The 20,119-nt window shown below is 35.2% G+C and overlaps 11 non-coding genes and 1 pseudogene across 11 annotated transcripts; all 12 read right to left on the bottom strand.

The window, feature by feature from the left end:
• Nucleotides 1–375: 375 nt before the first annotated feature.
• On the bottom strand, nucleotides 376–539 carry LOC134698447 (U1 spliceosomal RNA). The gene has a single exon (XR_010103405.1). It is a non-coding gene; the product is annotated as a U1 spliceosomal RNA (small nuclear RNA).
• A 1,136-nt stretch (nucleotides 540–1,675) lies between these two features.
• LOC134698446 (U1 spliceosomal RNA) lies at nucleotides 1,676–1,839 on the bottom strand. Its single transcript, XR_010103403.1, has one exon. It is a non-coding gene; the product is annotated as a U1 spliceosomal RNA (small nuclear RNA).
• A 1,136-nt stretch (nucleotides 1,840–2,975) lies between these two features.
• On the bottom strand, nucleotides 2,976–3,139 carry LOC134698445 (U1 spliceosomal RNA). The gene has a single exon (XR_010103402.1). It is a non-coding gene; the product is annotated as a U1 spliceosomal RNA (small nuclear RNA).
• A 1,136-nt stretch (nucleotides 3,140–4,275) lies between these two features.
• Nucleotides 4,276–4,439, bottom strand: LOC134698444 (U1 spliceosomal RNA). The gene has a single exon (XR_010103401.1). It is a non-coding gene; the product is annotated as a U1 spliceosomal RNA (small nuclear RNA).
• Nucleotides 4,440–5,575: 1,136 nt separating this feature from the next.
• LOC134698443 (U1 spliceosomal RNA) lies at nucleotides 5,576–5,739 on the bottom strand. The gene has a single exon (XR_010103400.1). It is a non-coding gene; the product is annotated as a U1 spliceosomal RNA (small nuclear RNA).
• Nucleotides 5,740–6,875: 1,136 nt separating this feature from the next.
• On the bottom strand, nucleotides 6,876–7,039 carry LOC134698442 (U1 spliceosomal RNA). The gene has a single exon (XR_010103399.1). It is a non-coding gene; the product is annotated as a U1 spliceosomal RNA (small nuclear RNA).
• Nucleotides 7,040–8,175: 1,136 nt separating this feature from the next.
• LOC134698476 (U1 spliceosomal RNA) lies at nucleotides 8,176–8,310 on the bottom strand (annotated as a pseudogene).
• Nucleotides 8,311–14,699: 6,389 nt separating this feature from the next.
• On the bottom strand, nucleotides 14,700–14,863 carry LOC134698411 (U1 spliceosomal RNA). The gene has a single exon (XR_010103369.1). It is a non-coding gene; the product is annotated as a U1 spliceosomal RNA (small nuclear RNA).
• A 1,136-nt stretch (nucleotides 14,864–15,999) lies between these two features.
• On the bottom strand, nucleotides 16,000–16,163 carry LOC134698410 (U1 spliceosomal RNA). Its single transcript, XR_010103368.1, has one exon. It is a non-coding gene; the product is annotated as a U1 spliceosomal RNA (small nuclear RNA).
• A 1,137-nt stretch (nucleotides 16,164–17,300) lies between these two features.
• Nucleotides 17,301–17,464, bottom strand: LOC134698409 (U1 spliceosomal RNA). The gene has a single exon (XR_010103367.1). It is a non-coding gene; the product is annotated as a U1 spliceosomal RNA (small nuclear RNA).
• Nucleotides 17,465–18,600: 1,136 nt separating this feature from the next.
• On the bottom strand, nucleotides 18,601–18,764 carry LOC134698408 (U1 spliceosomal RNA). Its single transcript, XR_010103366.1, has one exon. It is a non-coding gene; the product is annotated as a U1 spliceosomal RNA (small nuclear RNA).
• A 1,136-nt stretch (nucleotides 18,765–19,900) lies between these two features.
• On the bottom strand, nucleotides 19,901–20,064 carry LOC134698407 (U1 spliceosomal RNA). Its single transcript, XR_010103365.1, has one exon. It is a non-coding gene; the product is annotated as a U1 spliceosomal RNA (small nuclear RNA).
• Between the last annotated feature and the right edge of the window lie 55 nt (nucleotides 20,065–20,119).

Here is a 20,119-nt window from a genome sequence, read left to right as displayed (position 1 = left end):
CATCGTAAAGCAAATTGAATTAGCTTCCAAACTTAATTTATAGTTTTTACTTGTAACAAGCGGATTTTTTTTCATGTTACTTAAACGGAGAGGCAAAACTTGAAATTTACGGATGACGAGATAATAATTTAAAACAAAACTTACTGATATGAGGTGTAGAAACCAAGTTGTCTGACTGAGAAATTAATTTGCTTCTTTATATCGTATACTCAAATTGATGAAATACAATGATATGAAACAAAAGAGTGGAAAAACCGGTTTGCGATCACAATTTACGCTACTCCTGAACAGTCTCAGCGTACCAAAGAAAAAGTTTAACAACAGTTTCAAGTTTTAGGATTTATTGGGAACTTTTCTTAACATTTGATTTATTAACAGGGGATAGCGCGAACGCAGTCCCCCACACTAAAAAATTGCGTACCCGAGTTGCCCACATTTGGGGCAATCGCAGGCTTCAGCCTAACCGGAGTGCAATGGAAAGGCCTCGACCTGGGGAGACCGCCTGTTTGATCACGGTGCTCCCTGTACCAGGTAAGTATGCTTGGATATCTGACATTTGTCCATTTGAGTAAATCAGGAGTAACTTTATAAAGAGGTATTCGAACATATTATAGTCAGCCGATACATCATTTTAAAACATACAATAAAAAAAATCGACTTCGCATCGAGGGCCATTTGCCTCCTTCCACTGATTTCATTGAAACACGTTGGTGTATTAAAGACCGGGACACTTTTTCAGGACGATTTGTTGAAAGGGGCCAAATAAAGTAGGATAACTCTGTGGATTAAAAACGTACTATGTACGTTCAGATCGCCATGATGCTTTCACACGGAATATCAATAATTGTTTACAATTCACTCCTCCGCAATAAATAAAAAAAAAAAAATCAACAAGAACTTTATTGTTTTTCCCTCTTTCGTCGCTTCAATTTCGTAACTGCCTTTCGTTTATACAACACTGTTTGCTTCTGTTTCGTATTCAGTTACCATTTTTACATGTACGCGCAAAATTTTAAAATCAAATTTATTCAATTTGGTGCGAGGGAAAAAAAATCGACGGCAAAGCAATCATTTGCGTTTAAAATTGATAAAGGAGGGCGACAAAGGTCGCGAGATGATTTCTTGAATCCGTCCGTGCTGCACATGCAGTTTCCGCTTTTTCAATAAAGCCAGGCAAATAAAATACGGCATCACTTTTCATCAAATGCACGTATTTTCCTCTTATGCAAATTAACCGGTATAGTTGAATTTCATATAATTTCAAATAGAAAAAATAATTTGCCAACCAAAAACTTGTTTTCATCGTAAAGCAAATTGAATTAGCTTCCAAACTTAATTTATAGTTTTTACTTGTAACAAGCGGATTTTTTTTCATGTTACTTAAACGGAGAGGCAAAACTTGAAATTTACGGATGACGAGATAATAATTTAAAACAAAACTTACTGATATGAGGTGTAGAAACCAAGTTGTCTGACTGAGAAATTAATTTGCTTCTTTATATCGTATACTCAAATTGATGAAATACAATGATATGAAACAAAAGAGTGGAAAAACCGGTTTGCGATCACAATTTACGCTACTCCTGAACAGTCTCAGCGTACCAAAGAAAAAGTTTAACAACAGTTTCAAGTTTTAGGATTTATTGGGAACTTTTCTTAACATTTGATTTATTAACAGGGGATAGCGCGAACGCAGTCCCCCACACTAAAAAATTGCGTACCCGAGTTGCCCACATTTGGGGCAATCGCAGGCTTCAGCCTAACCGGAGTGCAATGGAAAGGCCTCGACCTGGGGAGACCGCCTGTTTGATCACGGTGCTCCCTGTACCAGGTAAGTATGCTTGGATATCTGACATTTGTCCATTTGAGTAAATCAGGAGTAACTTTATAAAGAGGTATTCGAACATATTATAGTCAGCCGATACATCATTTTAAAACATACAATAAAAAAAATCGACTTCGCATCGAGGGCCATTTGCCTCCTTCCACTGATTTCATTGAAACACGTTGGTGTATTAAAGACCGGGACACTTTTTCAGGACGATTTGTTGAAAGGGGCCAAATAAAGTAGGATAACTCTGTGGATTAAAAACGTACTATGTACGTTCAGATCGCCATGATGCTTTCACACGGAATATCAATAATTGTTTACAATTCACTCCTCCGCAATAAATAAAAAAAAAAAAATCAACAAGAACTTTATTGTTTTTCCCTCTTTCGTCGCTTCAATTTCGTAACTGCCTTTCGTTTATACAACACTGTTTGCTTCTGTTTCGTATTCAGTTACCATTTTTACATGTACGCGCAAAATTTTAAAATCAAATTTATTCAATTTGGTGCGAGGGAAAAAAAATCGACGGCAAAGCAATCATTTGCGTTTAAAATTGATAAAGGAGGGCGACAAAGGTCGCGAGATGATTTCTTGAATCCGTCCGTGCTGCACATGCAGTTTCCGCTTTTTCAATAAAGCCAGGCAAATAAAATACGGCATCACTTTTCATCAAATGCACGTATTTTCCTCTTATGCAAATTAACCGGTATAGTTGAATTTCATATAATTTCAAATAGAAAAAATAATTTGCCAACCAAAAACTTGTTTTCATCGTAAAGCAAATTGAATTAGCTTCCAAACTTAATTTATAGTTTTTACTTGTAACAAGCGGATTTTTTTTCATGTTACTTAAACGGAGAGGCAAAACTTGAAATTTACGGATGACGAGATAATAATTTAAAACAAAACTTACTGATATGAGGTGTAGAAACCAAGTTGTCTGACTGAGAAATTAATTTGCTTCTTTATATCGTATACTCAAATTGATGAAATACAATGATATGAAACAAAAGAGTGGAAAAACCGGTTTGCGATCACAATTTACGCTACTCCTGAACAGTCTCAGCGTACCAAAGAAAAAGTTTAACAACAGTTTCAAGTTTTAGGATTTATTGGGAACTTTTCTTAACATTTGATTTATTAACAGGGGATAGCGCGAACGCAGTCCCCCACACTAAAAAATTGCGTACCCGAGTTGCCCACATTTGGGGCAATCGCAGGCTTCAGCCTAACCGGAGTGCAATGGAAAGGCCTCGACCTGGGGAGACCGCCTGTTTGATCACGGTGCTCCCTGTACCAGGTAAGTATGCTTGGATATCTGACATTTGTCCATTTGAGTAAATCAGGAGTAACTTTATAAAGAGGTATTCGAACATATTATAGTCAGCCGATACATCATTTTAAAACATACAATAAAAAAAATCGACTTCGCATCGAGGGCCATTTGCCTCCTTCCACTGATTTCATTGAAACACGTTGGTGTATTAAAGACCGGGACACTTTTTCAGGACGATTTGTTGAAAGGGGCCAAATAAAGTAGGATAACTCTGTGGATTAAAAACGTACTATGTACGTTCAGATCGCCATGATGCTTTCACACGGAATATCAATAATTGTTTACAATTCACTCCTCCGCAATAAATAAAAAAAAAAAAATCAACAAGAACTTTATTGTTTTTCCCTCTTTCGTCGCTTCAATTTCGTAACTGCCTTTCGTTTATACAACACTGTTTGCTTCTGTTTCGTATTCAGTTACCATTTTTACATGTACGCGCAAAATTTTAAAATCAAATTTATTCAATTTGGTGCGAGGGAAAAAAAATCGACGGCAAAGCAATCATTTGCGTTTAAAATTGATAAAGGAGGGCGACAAAGGTCGCGAGATGATTTCTTGAATCCGTCCGTGCTGCACATGCAGTTTCCGCTTTTTCAATAAAGCCAGGCAAATAAAATACGGCATCACTTTTCATCAAATGCACGTATTTTCCTCTTATGCAAATTAACCGGTATAGTTGAATTTCATATAATTTCAAATAGAAAAAATAATTTGCCAACCAAAAACTTGTTTTCATCGTAAAGCAAATTGAATTAGCTTCCAAACTTAATTTATAGTTTTTACTTGTAACAAGCGGATTTTTTTTCATGTTACTTAAACGGAGAGGCAAAACTTGAAATTTACGGATGACGAGATAATAATTTAAAACAAAACTTACTGATATGAGGTGTAGAAACCAAGTTGTCTGACTGAGAAATTAATTTGCTTCTTTATATCGTATACTCAAATTGATGAAATACAATGATATGAAACAAAAGAGTGGAAAAACCGGTTTGCGATCACAATTTACGCTACTCCTGAACAGTCTCAGCGTACCAAAGAAAAAGTTTAACAACAGTTTCAAGTTTTAGGATTTATTGGGAACTTTTCTTAACATTTGATTTATTAACAGGGGATAGCGCGAACGCAGTCCCCCACACTAAAAAATTGCGTACCCGAGTTGCCCACATTTGGGGCAATCGCAGGCTTCAGCCTAACCGGAGTGCAATGGAAAGGCCTCGACCTGGGGAGACCGCCTGTTTGATCACGGTGCTCCCTGTACCAGGTAAGTATGCTTGGATATCTGACATTTGTCCATTTGAGTAAATCAGGAGTAACTTTATAAAGAGGTATTCGAACATATTATAGTCAGCCGATACATCATTTTAAAACATACAATAAAAAAAATCGACTTCGCATCGAGGGCCATTTGCCTCCTTCCACTGATTTCATTGAAACACGTTGGTGTATTAAAGACCGGGACACTTTTTCAGGACGATTTGTTGAAAGGGGCCAAATAAAGTAGGATAACTCTGTGGATTAAAAACGTACTATGTACGTTCAGATCGCCATGATGCTTTCACACGGAATATCAATAATTGTTTACAATTCACTCCTCCGCAATAAATAAAAAAAAAAAAATCAACAAGAACTTTATTGTTTTTCCCTCTTTCGTCGCTTCAATTTCGTAACTGCCTTTCGTTTATACAACACTGTTTGCTTCTGTTTCGTATTCAGTTACCATTTTTACATGTACGCGCAAAATTTTAAAATCAAATTTATTCAATTTGGTGCGAGGGAAAAAAAATCGACGGCAAAGCAATCATTTGCGTTTAAAATTGATAAAGGAGGGCGACAAAGGTCGCGAGATGATTTCTTGAATCCGTCCGTGCTGCACATGCAGTTTCCGCTTTTTCAATAAAGCCAGGCAAATAAAATACGGCATCACTTTTCATCAAATGCACGTATTTTCCTCTTATGCAAATTAACCGGTATAGTTGAATTTCATATAATTTCAAATAGAAAAAATAATTTGCCAACCAAAAACTTGTTTTCATCGTAAAGCAAATTGAATTAGCTTCCAAACTTAATTTATAGTTTTTACTTGTAACAAGCGGATTTTTTTTCATGTTACTTAAACGGAGAGGCAAAACTTGAAATTTACGGATGACGAGATAATAATTTAAAACAAAACTTACTGATATGAGGTGTAGAAACCAAGTTGTCTGACTGAGAAATTAATTTGCTTCTTTATATCGTATACTCAAATTGATGAAATACAATGATATGAAACAAAAGAGTGGAAAAACCGGTTTGCGATCACAATTTACGCTACTCCTGAACAGTCTCAGCGTACCAAAGAAAAAGTTTAACAACAGTTTCAAGTTTTAGGATTTATTGGGAACTTTTCTTAACATTTGATTTATTAACAGGGGATAGCGCGAACGCAGTCCCCCACACTAAAAAATTGCGTACCCGAGTTGCCCACATTTGGGGCAATCGCAGGCTTCAGCCTAACCGGAGTGCAATGGAAAGGCCTCGACCTGGGGAGACCGCCTGTTTGATCACGGTGCTCCCTGTACCAGGTAAGTATGCTTGGATATCTGACATTTGTCCATTTGAGTAAATCAGGAGTAACTTTATAAAGAGGTATTCGAACATATTATAGTCAGCCGATACATCATTTTAAAACATACAATAAAAAAAATCGACTTCGCATCGAGGGCCATTTGCCTCCTTCCACTGATTTCATTGAAACACGTTGGTGTATTAAAGACCGGGACACTTTTTCAGGACGATTTGTTGAAAGGGGCCAAATAAAGTAGGATAACTCTGTGGATTAAAAACGTACTATGTACGTTCAGATCGCCATGATGCTTTCACACGGAATATCAATAATTGTTTACAATTCACTCCTCCGCAATAAATAAAAAAAAAAAAATCAACAAGAACTTTATTGTTTTTCCCTCTTTCGTCGCTTCAATTTCGTAACTGCCTTTCGTTTATACAACACTGTTTGCTTCTGTTTCGTATTCAGTTACCATTTTTACATGTACGCGCAAAATTTTAAAATCAAATTTATTCAATTTGGTGCGAGGGAAAAAAAATCGACGGCAAAGCAATCATTTGCGTTTAAAATTGATAAAGGAGGGCGACAAAGGTCGCGAGATGATTTCTTGAATCCGTCCGTGCTGCACATGCAGTTTCCGCTTTTTCAATAAAGCCAGGCAAATAAAATACGGCATCACTTTTCATCAAATGCACGTATTTTCCTCTTATGCAAATTAACCGGTATAGTTGAATTTCATATAATTTCAAATAGAAAAAATAATTTGCCAACCAAAAACTTGTTTTCATCGTAAAGCAAATTGAATTAGCTTCCAAACTTAATTTATAGTTTTTACTTGTAACAAGCGGATTTTTTTTCATGTTACTTAAACGGAGAGGCAAAACTTGAAATTTACGGATGACGAGATAATAATTTAAAACAAAACTTACTGATATGAGGTGTAGAAACCAAGTTGTCTGACTGAGAAATTAATTTGCTTCTTTATATCGTATACTCAAATTGATGAAATACAATGATATGAAACAAAAGAGTGGAAAAACCGGTTTGCGATCACAATTTACGCTACTCCTGAACAGTCTCAGCGTACCAAAGAAAAAGTTTAACAACAGTTTCAAGTTTTAGGATTTATTGGGAACTTTTCTTAACATTTGATTTATTAACAGGGGATAGCGCGAACGCAGTCCCCCACACTAAAAAATTGCGTACCCGAGTTGCCCACATTTGGGGCAATCGCAGGCTTCAGCCTAACCGGAGTGCAATGGAAAGGCCTCGACCTGGGGAGACCGCCTGTTTGATCACGGTGCTCCCTGTACCAGGTAAGTATGCTTGGATATCTGACATTTGTCCATTTGAGTAAATCAGGAGTAACTTTATAAAGAGGTATTCGAACATATTATAGTCAGCCGATACATCATTTTAAAACATACAATAAAAAAAATCGACTTCGCATCGAGGGCCATTTGCCTCCTTCCACTGATTTCATTGAAACACGTTGGTGTATTAAAGACCGGGACACTTTTTCAGGACGATTTGTTGAAAGGGGCCAAATAAAGTAGGATAACTCTGTGGATTAAAAACGTACTATGTACGTTCAGATCGCCATGATGCTTTCACACGGAATATCAATAATTGTTTAAAATTCACTCCTCCGCAATAAAGGAAAAAAAACCAACAAGAACTTTATTGTTTTTCCCTCCTTCGTCGCTTCAATTTCGTAACTGCCTTTCGTTCATACAACGCTGTTTGCTTCTGTTTCGAATTCAGTTACCATCTTTACAGTGTACGCGCAAAATTTTAAAATCAAATTTACTCAATTTGGTGCGGGGGAAAAAAATCGACGGCAAAGCAATCATTTGCGTTTAAAATTGATAAAGGAGGGCGACAAAGGTCGCGAGATTATTTCTTGAATCCGTCCGTGCTGCACATGCAGTTTCCGCTTTTTCGATATAGCCAGGCAAATAAAATACGGCATCACTTTTCATCAAATGCACGTATTTTCCTCTTATGCAAATTAACAGGTATAGTTGAATTTCATATTATTTCAAATAGAAAAAATAACTTGCCAACCAAAAACTTGTTTTCATCGTAAAGCAAATTGAATAAGCTTCCAAACTTAATTTATAGTTTTTACTTGTAGCAAGCGGATTTTTTTTTTTTTTATGTAACTTAAACGGAGAGGCAAAACATGAAATTTACGGATGACGAGATAATAATTTAAAACAAAACTTACTTATATGAAGTGTAGAAACCAAGTTGTCTGACTGAGAAATTAATTTGCTTCTTTATATCGTATACTCAAATTGATGAAATACAATGATATGAAACAAAAGAGTGGAAAACCGGTTTGCGATCACAATTTACGCTACTCCTGAACAGTCTCAGCGTATCAAAGAAAAAGTTTAACAACAGTTTCAAGTTTTAGTATTTATTGGGAACTTCTCTTTACATTTGATTTATTAACAGGGGATAGCGCGAACGCAGTCCCCCACACTAAAAAATTGCGTACCCGAGTTGCCCACATTTGGGGCAATCGCAGGCTTCAGCCTAACCGGAGTGCAATGGAAAGGCCTCGACCTGGGGAGACCTTTTTTTTTTTATATTTCAAACACTTTATTCAATAAATCATATACATAGTACAATTATGTTAAAACAGAAATATCACAGATAATACATTGTACATTGTAATATGAAATACAAATATCATGAATATTAACAATCAAATTATACACAATATAATATTAGAAGAAGGTTATCACTAACTCTTCATCTTCAACTTTACAAAATAAATCCGATATACACCAAAATTCAATAAATTTTTCCAAAGGAAAACGTTCAAAATCTGCTAAAATACGTAATCTTAACTGTTGTAGAAAGAATATATAAATATCATTGGGTAACACATGTTTTCTATCAAACTTTTTCCAATTACGAACAATCCAAATGGTTTTACAATATAATCCAATTAATAACAGTATAACACTTTTTAACTTTTTACCGGTTACAATAATGTTTCTAAATAAAATATGTTCAAAGTCTAACAGCAACACGCCATTAGACAATGAAAAAATCCAATTCTTAATTAAAGAAAACAACACTTTAATTTGAACACAGTCACAAAAAAGATGTCTTAAAGTTTCTGGTTCTCTTGCACAAAAAGTGCATCTATTACTTTTATATACATTATGATTAAACAATAAATTATTAATTGGTAAAATACCATGAACAATTTTAAATATCACATCTCTAGAAAATCTATCCATAAATTTATCAAATACATTTTTAAAAACAGGTGTAAATTCTACATCTGGATTTTTTTCTACTATCTTAGGAGTATAATCAAAACTCTCCAATAACAATTTATACAAAACTTTTGTGGTTACTCCCCTTATATCACTATTATCACAAACAACTTTAAACTCTGTATAAACATCAATACACTTTTGATAAAAAGGTGAAATGTATTCACTATGTGGTATATTTAAAGACCTGAATTCATCATTATAAAATCGTAATGTGAATCCAACCCAATAAATAGAAAATTTTACAAACTTTACCTGTCGACTATTTATAATATCACATAAATGCTTCAAGCGTAACGCTTTCAGCTTACAATTTATATTAATAACATTTAAACCTCCACGTGGTTTATCTAAGTACATATTATTTCTACTCAACATTTCTACTTTACCATTCCATATAAATTGAAAAATACATCTTTGAAACTTTTGAATATAATATTTGGACATAAATAAAACACTTCCTACATACCATATTTTAGAACATGCTAATACATTAATAATCAATGATTTTTCTAATAAAGACAAACTTCTAAATCTCCACATATTCAACATTTTTTCAAATTTAATAAAAATAGGATGCCAAATATCATCTTGGGTAATATTATTACCAGTTTTAATACCAATAATTTTCATACTTTCGACAAAATCGATTCCAAATCTATAATTATCTTTTCTATCTTTCCAAGCACCTAACCAAATACCTTTGGTTTTAGTTTTGTTCAACTTGGAACCAGTACCTTTACCATATAAATCAATCAAATACAAAAATTTAGTAATACTTTTATCAGTAGTTAAAATACCAGTGCTATCATCAGCAAAAACAGAAATCTTACAATTATCACAAGTACCAGGTAAATTAATACCTACAATATCTTTATCTTTAATAACTTTTCTAATAAATGGTTCTAAACATAATATGTATAATAAAGGAGATAAACTGCACCCTTGTTTTACAGAGCGAGTTATCTTTACAGGATTAGAAATAAAATTATTAACAAGAATACAAGATGACAAATCATTATACAATATTTTAACCCATTTTATCAAATTGGGTCCAAAATTAAATTTTTCTAAAACTTTAAACATAAATTCATGTACAATTTTATCAAAAGCTTTCTCTTGATCCAAAGAAACAAAAGCACATTTTAAATTTTTCTGGTTTATATAATCAACAATATTACGATGCAAGTGAGCATTATCTAATATAGAGCGACCTCTTAATGCACAAGTTTGGTCTATACCTATAATCTTATCAGACACTAGGCCCATTCTAGTACATATAATTTTACTTAAAATTTTAACATCAATATTCAACAAGCTAATAGGACGGTAGAATTTAACATCATAATGCTTAGCACTATCTTTACATATTAAAGTAATATAACTTAGTTTCTGGGAATCAGACAAAGTATTCTCAGAAAAAATATTTTCATATAATGACAATAACATAGGACCAAAAATATCTATAAATGTAAGATAAAATTCTTTTGATAAGCCATCCGGACCGGGTGACTTATTGTTTTCCATACCTTTTAAAGAAGTTACAATTTCATCAATAATAATTGGAGTCTCACATAAATTCATATCAAAATCATCTAAAACAGGTAAATCTTCTAAGAAAAAATCCATAACATCTTTATCAATGGGTTCATTTGTAAATAACTCTGTATAAAAATCTTCAAATTGTTTCATAATATCAATCTGTTTATCAAAAATGACACCATCTTTTCTAATTTCAGAAATCTTTTTCTTTTTACCTTTCTTCACTTCTCTTTGAAAAAAATATTTCGTAACACGTTCACTATTGTCTAAAAGTTTCGCTTTACCTCTAATTTGTGAACCTCGAAAATCATTTAAATAATATTGTTTAATCTCATCTTTCAAAACACTAATTTGTTCAAAATAATTACCTGGAGACTTGCTCTCCAATTTACACAATCTAAAATATCTCTTCTCTAAATCTTTAATAACAGCATGTTTAATTCTATTTTTCTTTTTACAATAATCAATACAAAAAGTTTTAATATTTTCTTTAAAATAATCCCATACATCAATACATATATCTAAACCATCACTAAATTCAATAAACCATTCTCTAAACTTAATACAAAAAAGTTTATCTGTCAATATAGAATTGTTCAGTTTCCAATAACCGTTCCCATTCTTGACCTCAGTCACGCTATTTATAGACATAAAAACGCAATCATGGTCAGAAAAAGAAAAAGGTAAGTTAATACAACGATTTACATTAGGTTTTAAATCTGTCGATAGATAAATTCTGTCTAAGCGACAAGAAACATTTGGACTCCGCCAGGTAACATTTACCTGGTTAGGATATAAAGTTCTATAAATATCAAAAAGTTCAAAATCTAGTACAATAGATTTTAGTTTATCTGCACCATCTAAACCTCTATTAACATTACCACCAATCTTATCTAATTTAGTATTGACAATACAATTAAAATCACCGCCAATTATTTTATAACTCTGTGTCATAACAAAAGGATAAATATCATCAAAAAATTGTTTTCTATCATTACTCTCATTTGGTGCGTAAACATTAAATAAACGATATAAAACATTGTCAATTTTAACATCTATATATTGAAATCTTCCATCTAAATCTCGATGGTATTTAACAATTACAAAATCAATAGAATGTGAAATAAAAATAGCAGTTCCACGGCTAAAGTTTGAGCCGAAGTTCCAAAAACATCTATACATATCAAAATAGGTATTTAATTCATTACTGATAGTTGAATTTGAAACATGTGTTTCTTGCAAAAATAAAATGTGAAAATTATTTCTCAAACAAAAATCTTTTAAAGCATATTGACATTTAATATTAAGTAGACCATTAACATTTAATGATGCTACGTTAATTTTATTCTCTTTTTCAGATATGGTCATTTAAAGGTAAGTATAAAATAAATCATACAGATAGGTAAATAATTAATTAAAGGTAATATATTAATTACAGGTAAAGTATAAAATGAAAAATATAGATTTGTACTTTTAACATGAGTAGTATTTAAATGTTCTGACAGTGAAAATATAAAGTGGACAAACAGGTACGTGCACTTTATCAAAATATAACAATAGAAATAAAATATACAGGTGAGTAGTATTTTAAACATTGATTTGAAATAGAATACAGTTTTATAAGAGCCATAATGGGGCTCTATACCATTGTATAAGGTAGACCTAACATAATAATTATAATATATAGACAAATATATAAAACAATTAAAAATTAGAAATGTTACAAAAACAATTAGAATACACCTATAAAAGGTTGAAAAAGAATAAACAATCTCATAGTCCAAGGGCGTAAAGGCAGTCATTTCAGGGGGGGTTATTCAATTTTCAAAGTCCGTTAACAAATATATAATAATCAATCTACATCTACATCTACAGGGTTATCTTGACTGTTCTTAATGTCACCTAGCATATCCATCACTTTTTCCCTTGTCCCGTTATTCCAAATTACTGTACCTTCTTCCTTTACCAACTGTTTCTTTCCACTTTCATCATCTTCTTCCTCACCGTCCACCTCTCTTCCTCTCTTCCTCGTCTCCGAAGAGTCCATCTCCTCTACAACAACAGGATCCGCCCCCACCCGCGCTTGTCTTGCGGGGGGCCCATTATCCTTCTCCGCCCCCTCCCGCGCTTGTCTTGCGGGGGGCCCATTTTCCTTCTCCGCCTCCTCCCGCGGTTGTCCTGCGGGGGGCCCATTCTCGTTATCCGCCCCCACCCGCGCTTGTCCTGCGGGGGGCCCATTAACTTCTGTTTCCTTCCGCGTTTGACTTGCGGAAGGAACATCTCCAGCTGCCTCTCCAGGGTCCAATCTTGCCATCTGGGCGTAGGTCTTCTTCTGGGCCGCTGTCTCAGGGCAGGTGGCTCTGTGGTGTCCAAACTGGTTGCACCTAAGACAGAGGCTCTGACGTCCTTGCACAGTAACCAGAACATCCCGGTTGTAGCATCGGCCACGATGGGGAATGCTCTGGTACTGTGCCTCGTTCACCTTCATGCTCCCTACGAGGGTACCTGTTTTCAACATGATACCCTCGTATAGTGTTTCTTCTTCCTCTAACCTAACATTCTGTCCAAAGTTGCCCAGCCATTGGCACACCAAATCTTTTCTCATATGATGAGGGAACCAATGGACCCTCAACCGTACAACTCTACTGTCAATGCGGTCAAGCACTACCGCTCCGTCGCCAACTTGTCTCCTTTCACCGGTTCCAAGTAATTCGGCCTCTACTTCTGTCTTAAAACTGACATACCATTCTACACCCTCTCCAGTTTTGTAGATTGCTTCGAGTTGTTGAATGTCTAACAGATCTTGAAGAGCGTTAATCACTTGTCCTCTCGTGTTAACCTTCACTTTCGAGAATTTGGCTCTCAGAGTTCGTCTAATGATATCTGTTGCATAATATGCGTCCATATCTTAAAAGTAGAGACGGGCGGCCGCGAAGCCACTACCGTCAACACCTGGATTTGTCTTCGAACACGTTAGATCACGGTGCTCCCTGTACCAGGTAAGTATGCTTGGATATCTGACATTTGTCCATTTGAGTAAATCAGGAGTAACTTTATAAAGAGGTATTCGAACATATTATAGTCAGCCGATACATCAATTTAAAACATACAATAAAAAAAATCGACTTCGCATCGAGGGCCATTTGCCTCTTTCCACTGATTTCATTGAAACACGTTGGTGTATTAAAGACCGGGACACTTTTTCAGGACGATTTGTTGAAAGGGACCAAATAAAGTAGGATAACTCTGTGGATTAAAAACGTACTACGTACGTTCAGATCGCCATGATGCTTTCACACGGAATATCAATAATTGTTTAAAATTCACTCCTCCGCAATAAAGGAAAAAAAACCAACAAGAACTTTATTGTTTTTCCCTCCTTCGTCGCTTCAATTTCGTAACTGCCTTTCGTTCATACAACGCTGTTTGCTTCTGTTTCGAATTCAGTTACCATCTTTACAGTGTACGCGCAAAATTTTAAAATCAAATTTACTCAATTTGGTGCGGGGGAAAAAAATCGACGGCAAAGCAATCATTTGCGTTTAAAATTGATAAAGGAGGGCGACAAAGGTCGCGAGATTATTTCTTGAATCCGTCCGTGCTGCACATGCAGTTTCCGCTTTTTCGATATAGCCAGGCAAATAAAATACGGCATCACTTTTCATCAAATGCACGTATTTTCCTCTTATGCAAATTAACAGGTATAGTTGAATTTCATATTATTTCAAATAGAAAAAATAACTTGCCAACCAAAAACTTGTTTTCATCGTAAAGCAAATTGAATAAGCTTCCAAACTTAATTTATAGTTTTTACTTGTAGCAAGCGGATTTTTTTTTTTTTTATGTAACTTAAACGGAGAGGCAAAACATGAAATTTACGGATGACGAGATAATAATTTAAAACAAAACTTACTTATATGAAGTGTAGAAACCAAGTTGTCTGACTGAGAAATTAATTTGCTTCTTTATATCGTATACTCAAATTGATGAAATACAATGATATGAAACAAAAGAGTGGAAAACCGGTTTGCGATCACAATTTACGCTACTCCTGAACAGTCTCAGCGTATCAAAGAAAAAGTTTAACAACAGTTTCAAGTTTTAGTATTTATTGGGAACTTCTCTTTACATTTGATTTATTAACAGGGGATAGCGCGAACGCAGTCCCCCACACTAAAAAATTGCGTACCCGAGTTGCCCACATTTGGGGCAATCGCAGGCTTCAGCCTAACCGGAGTGCAATGGAAAGGCCTCGACCTGGGGAGACCGCCTTTTTGATCACGGTGCTCCCTGTACCAGGTAAGTATGCTTGGATATCTGACATTTGTCCATTTGAGTAAATCAGGAGTAACTTTATAAAGAGGTATTCGAACATATTATAGTCAGCCGATACATCAATTTAAAACATACAATAAAAAAAATCGACTTCGCATCGAGGGCCATTTGCCTCTTTCCACTGATTTCATTGAAACACGTTGGTGTATTAAAGACCGGGACACTTTTTCAGGACGATTTGTTGAAAGGGACCAAATAAAGTAGGATAACTCTGTGGATTAAAAACGTACTACGTACGTTCAGATCGCCATGATGCTTTCACACGGAATATCAATAATTGTTTAAAATTCACTCCTCCGCAATAAAGGAAAAAAAACCAACAAGAACTTTATTGTTTTTCCCTCCTTCGTCGCTTCAATTTCGTAACTGCCTTTCGTTCATACAACGCTGTTTGCTTCTGTTTCGAATTCAGTTACCATCTTTACAGTGTACGCGCAAAATTTTAAAATCAAATTTACTCAATTTGGTGCGGGGGAAAAAAATCGACGGCAAAGCAATCATTTGCGTTTAAAATTGATAAAGGAGGGCGACAAAGGTCGCGAGATTATTTCTTGAATCCGTCCGTGCTGCACATGCAGTTTCCGCTTTTTCGATATAGCCAGGCAAATAAAATACGGCATCACTTTTCATCAAATGCACGTATTTTCCTCTTATGCAAATTAACAGGTATAGTTGAATTTCATATTATTTCAAATAGAAAAAATAACTTGCCAACCAAAAACTTGTTTTCATCGTAAAGCAAATTGAATAAGCTTCCAAACTTAATTTATAGTTTTTACTTGTAGCAAGCGGATTTTTTTTTTTTTTATGTAACTTAAACGGAGAGGCAAAACATGAAATTTACGGATGACGAGATAATAATTTAAAACAAAACTTACTTATATGAAGTGTAGAAACCAAGTTGTCTGACTGAGAAATTAATTTGCTTCTTTATATCGTATACTCAAATTGATGAAATACAATGATATGAAACAAAAGAGTGGAAAACCGGTTTGCGATCACAATTTACGCTACTCCTGAACAGTCTCAGCGTATCAAAGAAAAAGTTTAACAACAGTTTCAAGTTTTAGTATTTATTGGGAACTTCTCTTTACATTTGATTTATTAACAGGGGATAGCGCGAACGCAGTCCCCCACACTAAAAAATTGCGTACCCGAGTTGCCCACATTTGGGGCAATCGCAGGCTTCAGCCTAACCGGAGTGCAATGGAAAGGCCTCGACCTGGGGAGACCGCCTTTTTGATCACGGTGCTCCCTGTACCAGGTAAGTATGCTTGGATATCTGACATTTGTCCATTTGAGTAAATCAGGAGTAACTTTATAAAGAGGTATTCGAACATATTATAGTCAGCCGATACATCAATTTAAAACATACAATAAAAAAAATCGACTTCGCATCGAGGGCCATTTGCCTCTTTCCACTGATTTCATTGAAACACGTTGGTGTATTAAAGACCGGGACACTTTTTCAGGACGATTTGTTGAAAGGGACCAAATAAAGTAGGATAACTCTGTGGATTAAAAACGTACTACGTACGTTCAGATCGCCATGATGCTTTCACACGGAATATCAATAATTGTTTAAAATTCACTCCTCCGCAATAAAGGAAAAAAAACCAACAAGAACTTTATTGTTTTTCCCTCCTTCGTCGCTTCAATTTCGTAACTGCCTTTCGTTCATACAACGCTGTTTGCTTCTGTTTCGAATTCAGTTACCATCTTTACAGTGTACGCGCAAAATTTTAAAATCAAATTTACTCAATTTGGTGCGGGGGAAAAAAATCGACGGCAAAGCAATCATTTGCGTTTAAAATTGATAAAGGAGGGCGACAAAGGTCGCGAGATTATTTCTTGAATCCGTCCGTGCTGCACATGCAGTTTCCGCTTTTTCGATATAGCCAGGCAAATAAAATACGGCATCACTTTTCATCAAATGCACGTATTTTCCTCTTATGCAAATTAACAGGTATAGTTGAATTTCATATTATTTCAAATAGAAAAAATAACTTGCCAACCAAAAACTTGTTTTCATCGTAAAGCAAATTGAATAAGCTTCCAAACTTAATTTATAGTTTTTACTTGTAGCAAGCGGATTTTTTTTTTTTTTTATGTAACTTAAACGGAGAGGCAAAACATGAAATTTACGGATGACGAGATAATAATTTAAAACAAAACTTACTTATATGAAGTGTAGAAACCAAGTTGTCTGACTGAGAAATTAATTTGCTTCTTTATATCGTATACTCAAATTGATGAAATACAATGATATGAAACAAAAGAGTGGAAAACCGGTTTGCGATCACAATTTACGCTACTCCTGAACAGTCTCAGCGTATCAAAGAAAAAGTTTAACAACAGTTTCAAGTTTTAGTATTTATTGGGAACTTCTCTTTACATTTGATTTATTAACAGGGGATAGCGCGAACGCAGTCCCCCACACTAAAAAATTGCGTACCCGAGTTGCCCACATTTGGGGCAATCGCAGGCTTCAGCCTAACCGGAGTGCAATGGAAAGGCCTCGACCTGGGGAGACCGCCTTTTTGATCACGGTGCTCCCTGTACCAGGTAAGTATGCTTGGATATCTGACATTTGTCCATTTGAGTAAATCAGGAGTAACTTTATAAAGAGGTATTCGAACATATTATAGTCAGCCGATACATCAATTTAAAACATACAATAAAAAAAATCGACTTCGCATCGAGGGCCATTTGCCTCTTTCCACTGATTTCATTGAAACACGTTGGTGTATTAAAGACCGGGACACTTTTTCAGGACGATTTGTTGAAAGGGACCAAATAAAGTAGGATAACTCTGTGGATTAAAAACGTACTACGTACGTTCAGATCGCCATGATGCTTTCACACGGAATATCAATAATTGTTTAAAATTCACTCCTCCGCAATAAAGGAAAAAAAACCAACAAGAACTTTATTGTTTTTCCCTCCTTCGTCGCTTCAATTTCGTAACTGCCTTTCGTTCATACAACGCTGTTTGCTTCTGTTTCGAATTCAGTTACCATCTTTACAGTGTACGCGCAAAATTTTAAAATCAAATTTACTCAATTTGGTGCGGGGGAAAAAAATCGACGGCAAAGCAATCATTTGCGTTTAAAATTGATAAAGGAGGGCGACAAAGGTCGCGAGATTATTTCTTGAATCCGTCCGTGCTGCACATGCAGTTTCCGCTTTTTCGATATAGCCAGGCAAATAAAATACGGCATCACTTTTCATCAAATGCACGTATTTTCCTCTTATGCAAATTAACAGGTATAGTTGAATTTCATATTATTTCAAATAGAAAAAATAACTTGCCAACCAAAAACTTGTTTTCATCGTAAAGCAAATTGAATAAGCTTCCAAACTTAATTTATAGTTTTTACTTGTAGCAAGCGGATTTTTTTTTTTTTTATGTAACTTAAACGGAGAGGCAAAACATGAAATTTACGGATGACGAGATAATAATTTAAAACAAAACTTACTTATATGAAGTGTAGAAACCAAGTTGTCTGACTGAGAAATTAATTTGCTTCTTTATATCGTATACTCAAATTGATGAAATACAATGATATGAAACAAAAGAGTGGAAAACCGGTTTGCGATCACAATTTACGCTACTCCTGAACAGTCTCAGCGTATCAAAGAAAAAGTTTAACAACAGTTTCAAGTTTTAGTATTTATTGGGAACTTCTCTTTACATTTGATTTATTAACAGGGGATAGCGCGAACGCAGTCCCCCACACTAAAAAATTGCGTACCCGAGTTGCCCACATTTGGGGCAATCGCAGGCTTCAGCCTAACCGGAGTGCAATGGAAAGGCCTCGACCTGGGGAGACCGCCTTTTTGATCACGGTGCTCCCTGTACCAGGTAAGTATGCTTGGATATCTGACATTTGTCCATTTGAGTAAATCAGGAGTAACTTTATAAAGAGGTATTCGAACATATTATAGTCAGCCGATACATCAATTTAAAACATACAATAAAAAAAATCGACTTCGCATCGAGGGCCATTTGCCTCTTTCCACTGATTTCATTGAAACACGTTGGTGTATTAAAGACCGGGACACTTTTTCAGGACGATTTGTTGAAAGGGACCAAATAAAGTAGGATAACTCTGTGGATTAAAAACGTACTACGTACGTTCAGATCGCCATGATGCTTTCACACGGAATATCAATAATTGTTTAAAATTCACTCCTCCGCAATAAAGGAAAAAAAACCAACAAGAACTTTATTGTTTTTCCCTCCTTCGTCGCTTCAATTTCGTAACTGCCTTTCGTTCATACAACGCTGTTTGCTTCTGTTTCGAATTCAGTTACCATCTTTACAGTGTACGCGCAAAATTTTAAAATCAAATTTACTCAATTTGGTGCGGGGGAAAAAAATCGACGGCAAAGCAATCATTTGCGTTTAAAATTGATAAAGGAGGGCGACAAAGGTCGCGAGATTATTTCTTGAATCCGTCCGTGCTGCACATGCAGTTTCCGCTTTTTCGATATAGCCAGGCAAATAAAATACGGCATCACTTTTCATCAAATGCACGTATTTTCCTCTTATGCAAATTAACAGGTATAGTTGAATTTCATATTATTTCAAATAGAAAAAATAACTTGCCAACCAAAAACTTGTTTTCATCGTAAAGCAAATTGAATAAGCTTCCAAACTTAATTTATAGTTTTTACTTGTAGCAAGCGGATTTTTTTTTTTTTTATGTAACTTAAACGGAGAGGCAAAACATGAAATTTACGGATGACGAGATAATAATTTAAAACAAAACTTACTTATATGAAGTGTAGAAACCAAGTTGTCTGACTGAGAAATTAATTTGCTTCTTTATATCGTATACTCAAATTGATGAAATACAATGATATGAAACAAAAGAGTGGAAAACCGGTTTGCGATCACAATTTACGCTACTCCTGAACAGTCTCAGCGTATCAAAGAAAAAGTTTAACAACAGTTTCAAGTTTTAGTATTTATTGGGAACTTCTCTTTACATTTGATTTATTAACAGGGGATAGCGCGAACGCAGTCCCCCACACTAAAAAATTGCGTACCCGAGTTGCCCACATTTGGGGCAATCGCAGGCTTCAGCCTAACCGGAGTGCAATGGAAAGGCCTCGACCTGGGGAGACCGCCTTTTTGATCACGGTGCTCCCTGTACCAGGTAAGTATGCTTGGATATCTGACATTTGTCCATTTGAGTAAATCAGGAGTAACTTTATAAAGA

The sequence above is a fragment of the Mytilus trossulus genome, chromosome 14 (genome assembly GCF_036588685.1).
Source record: "Mytilus trossulus isolate FHL-02 chromosome 14, PNRI_Mtr1.1.1.hap1, whole genome shotgun sequence".
NCBI lineage: Eukaryota > Metazoa > Mollusca > Bivalvia > Mytilida > Mytilidae > Mytilus > Mytilus trossulus.
Note: the sequence above shows the minus strand (reverse complement) of the source record. Positions and strands in the feature narration are given on the sequence as shown.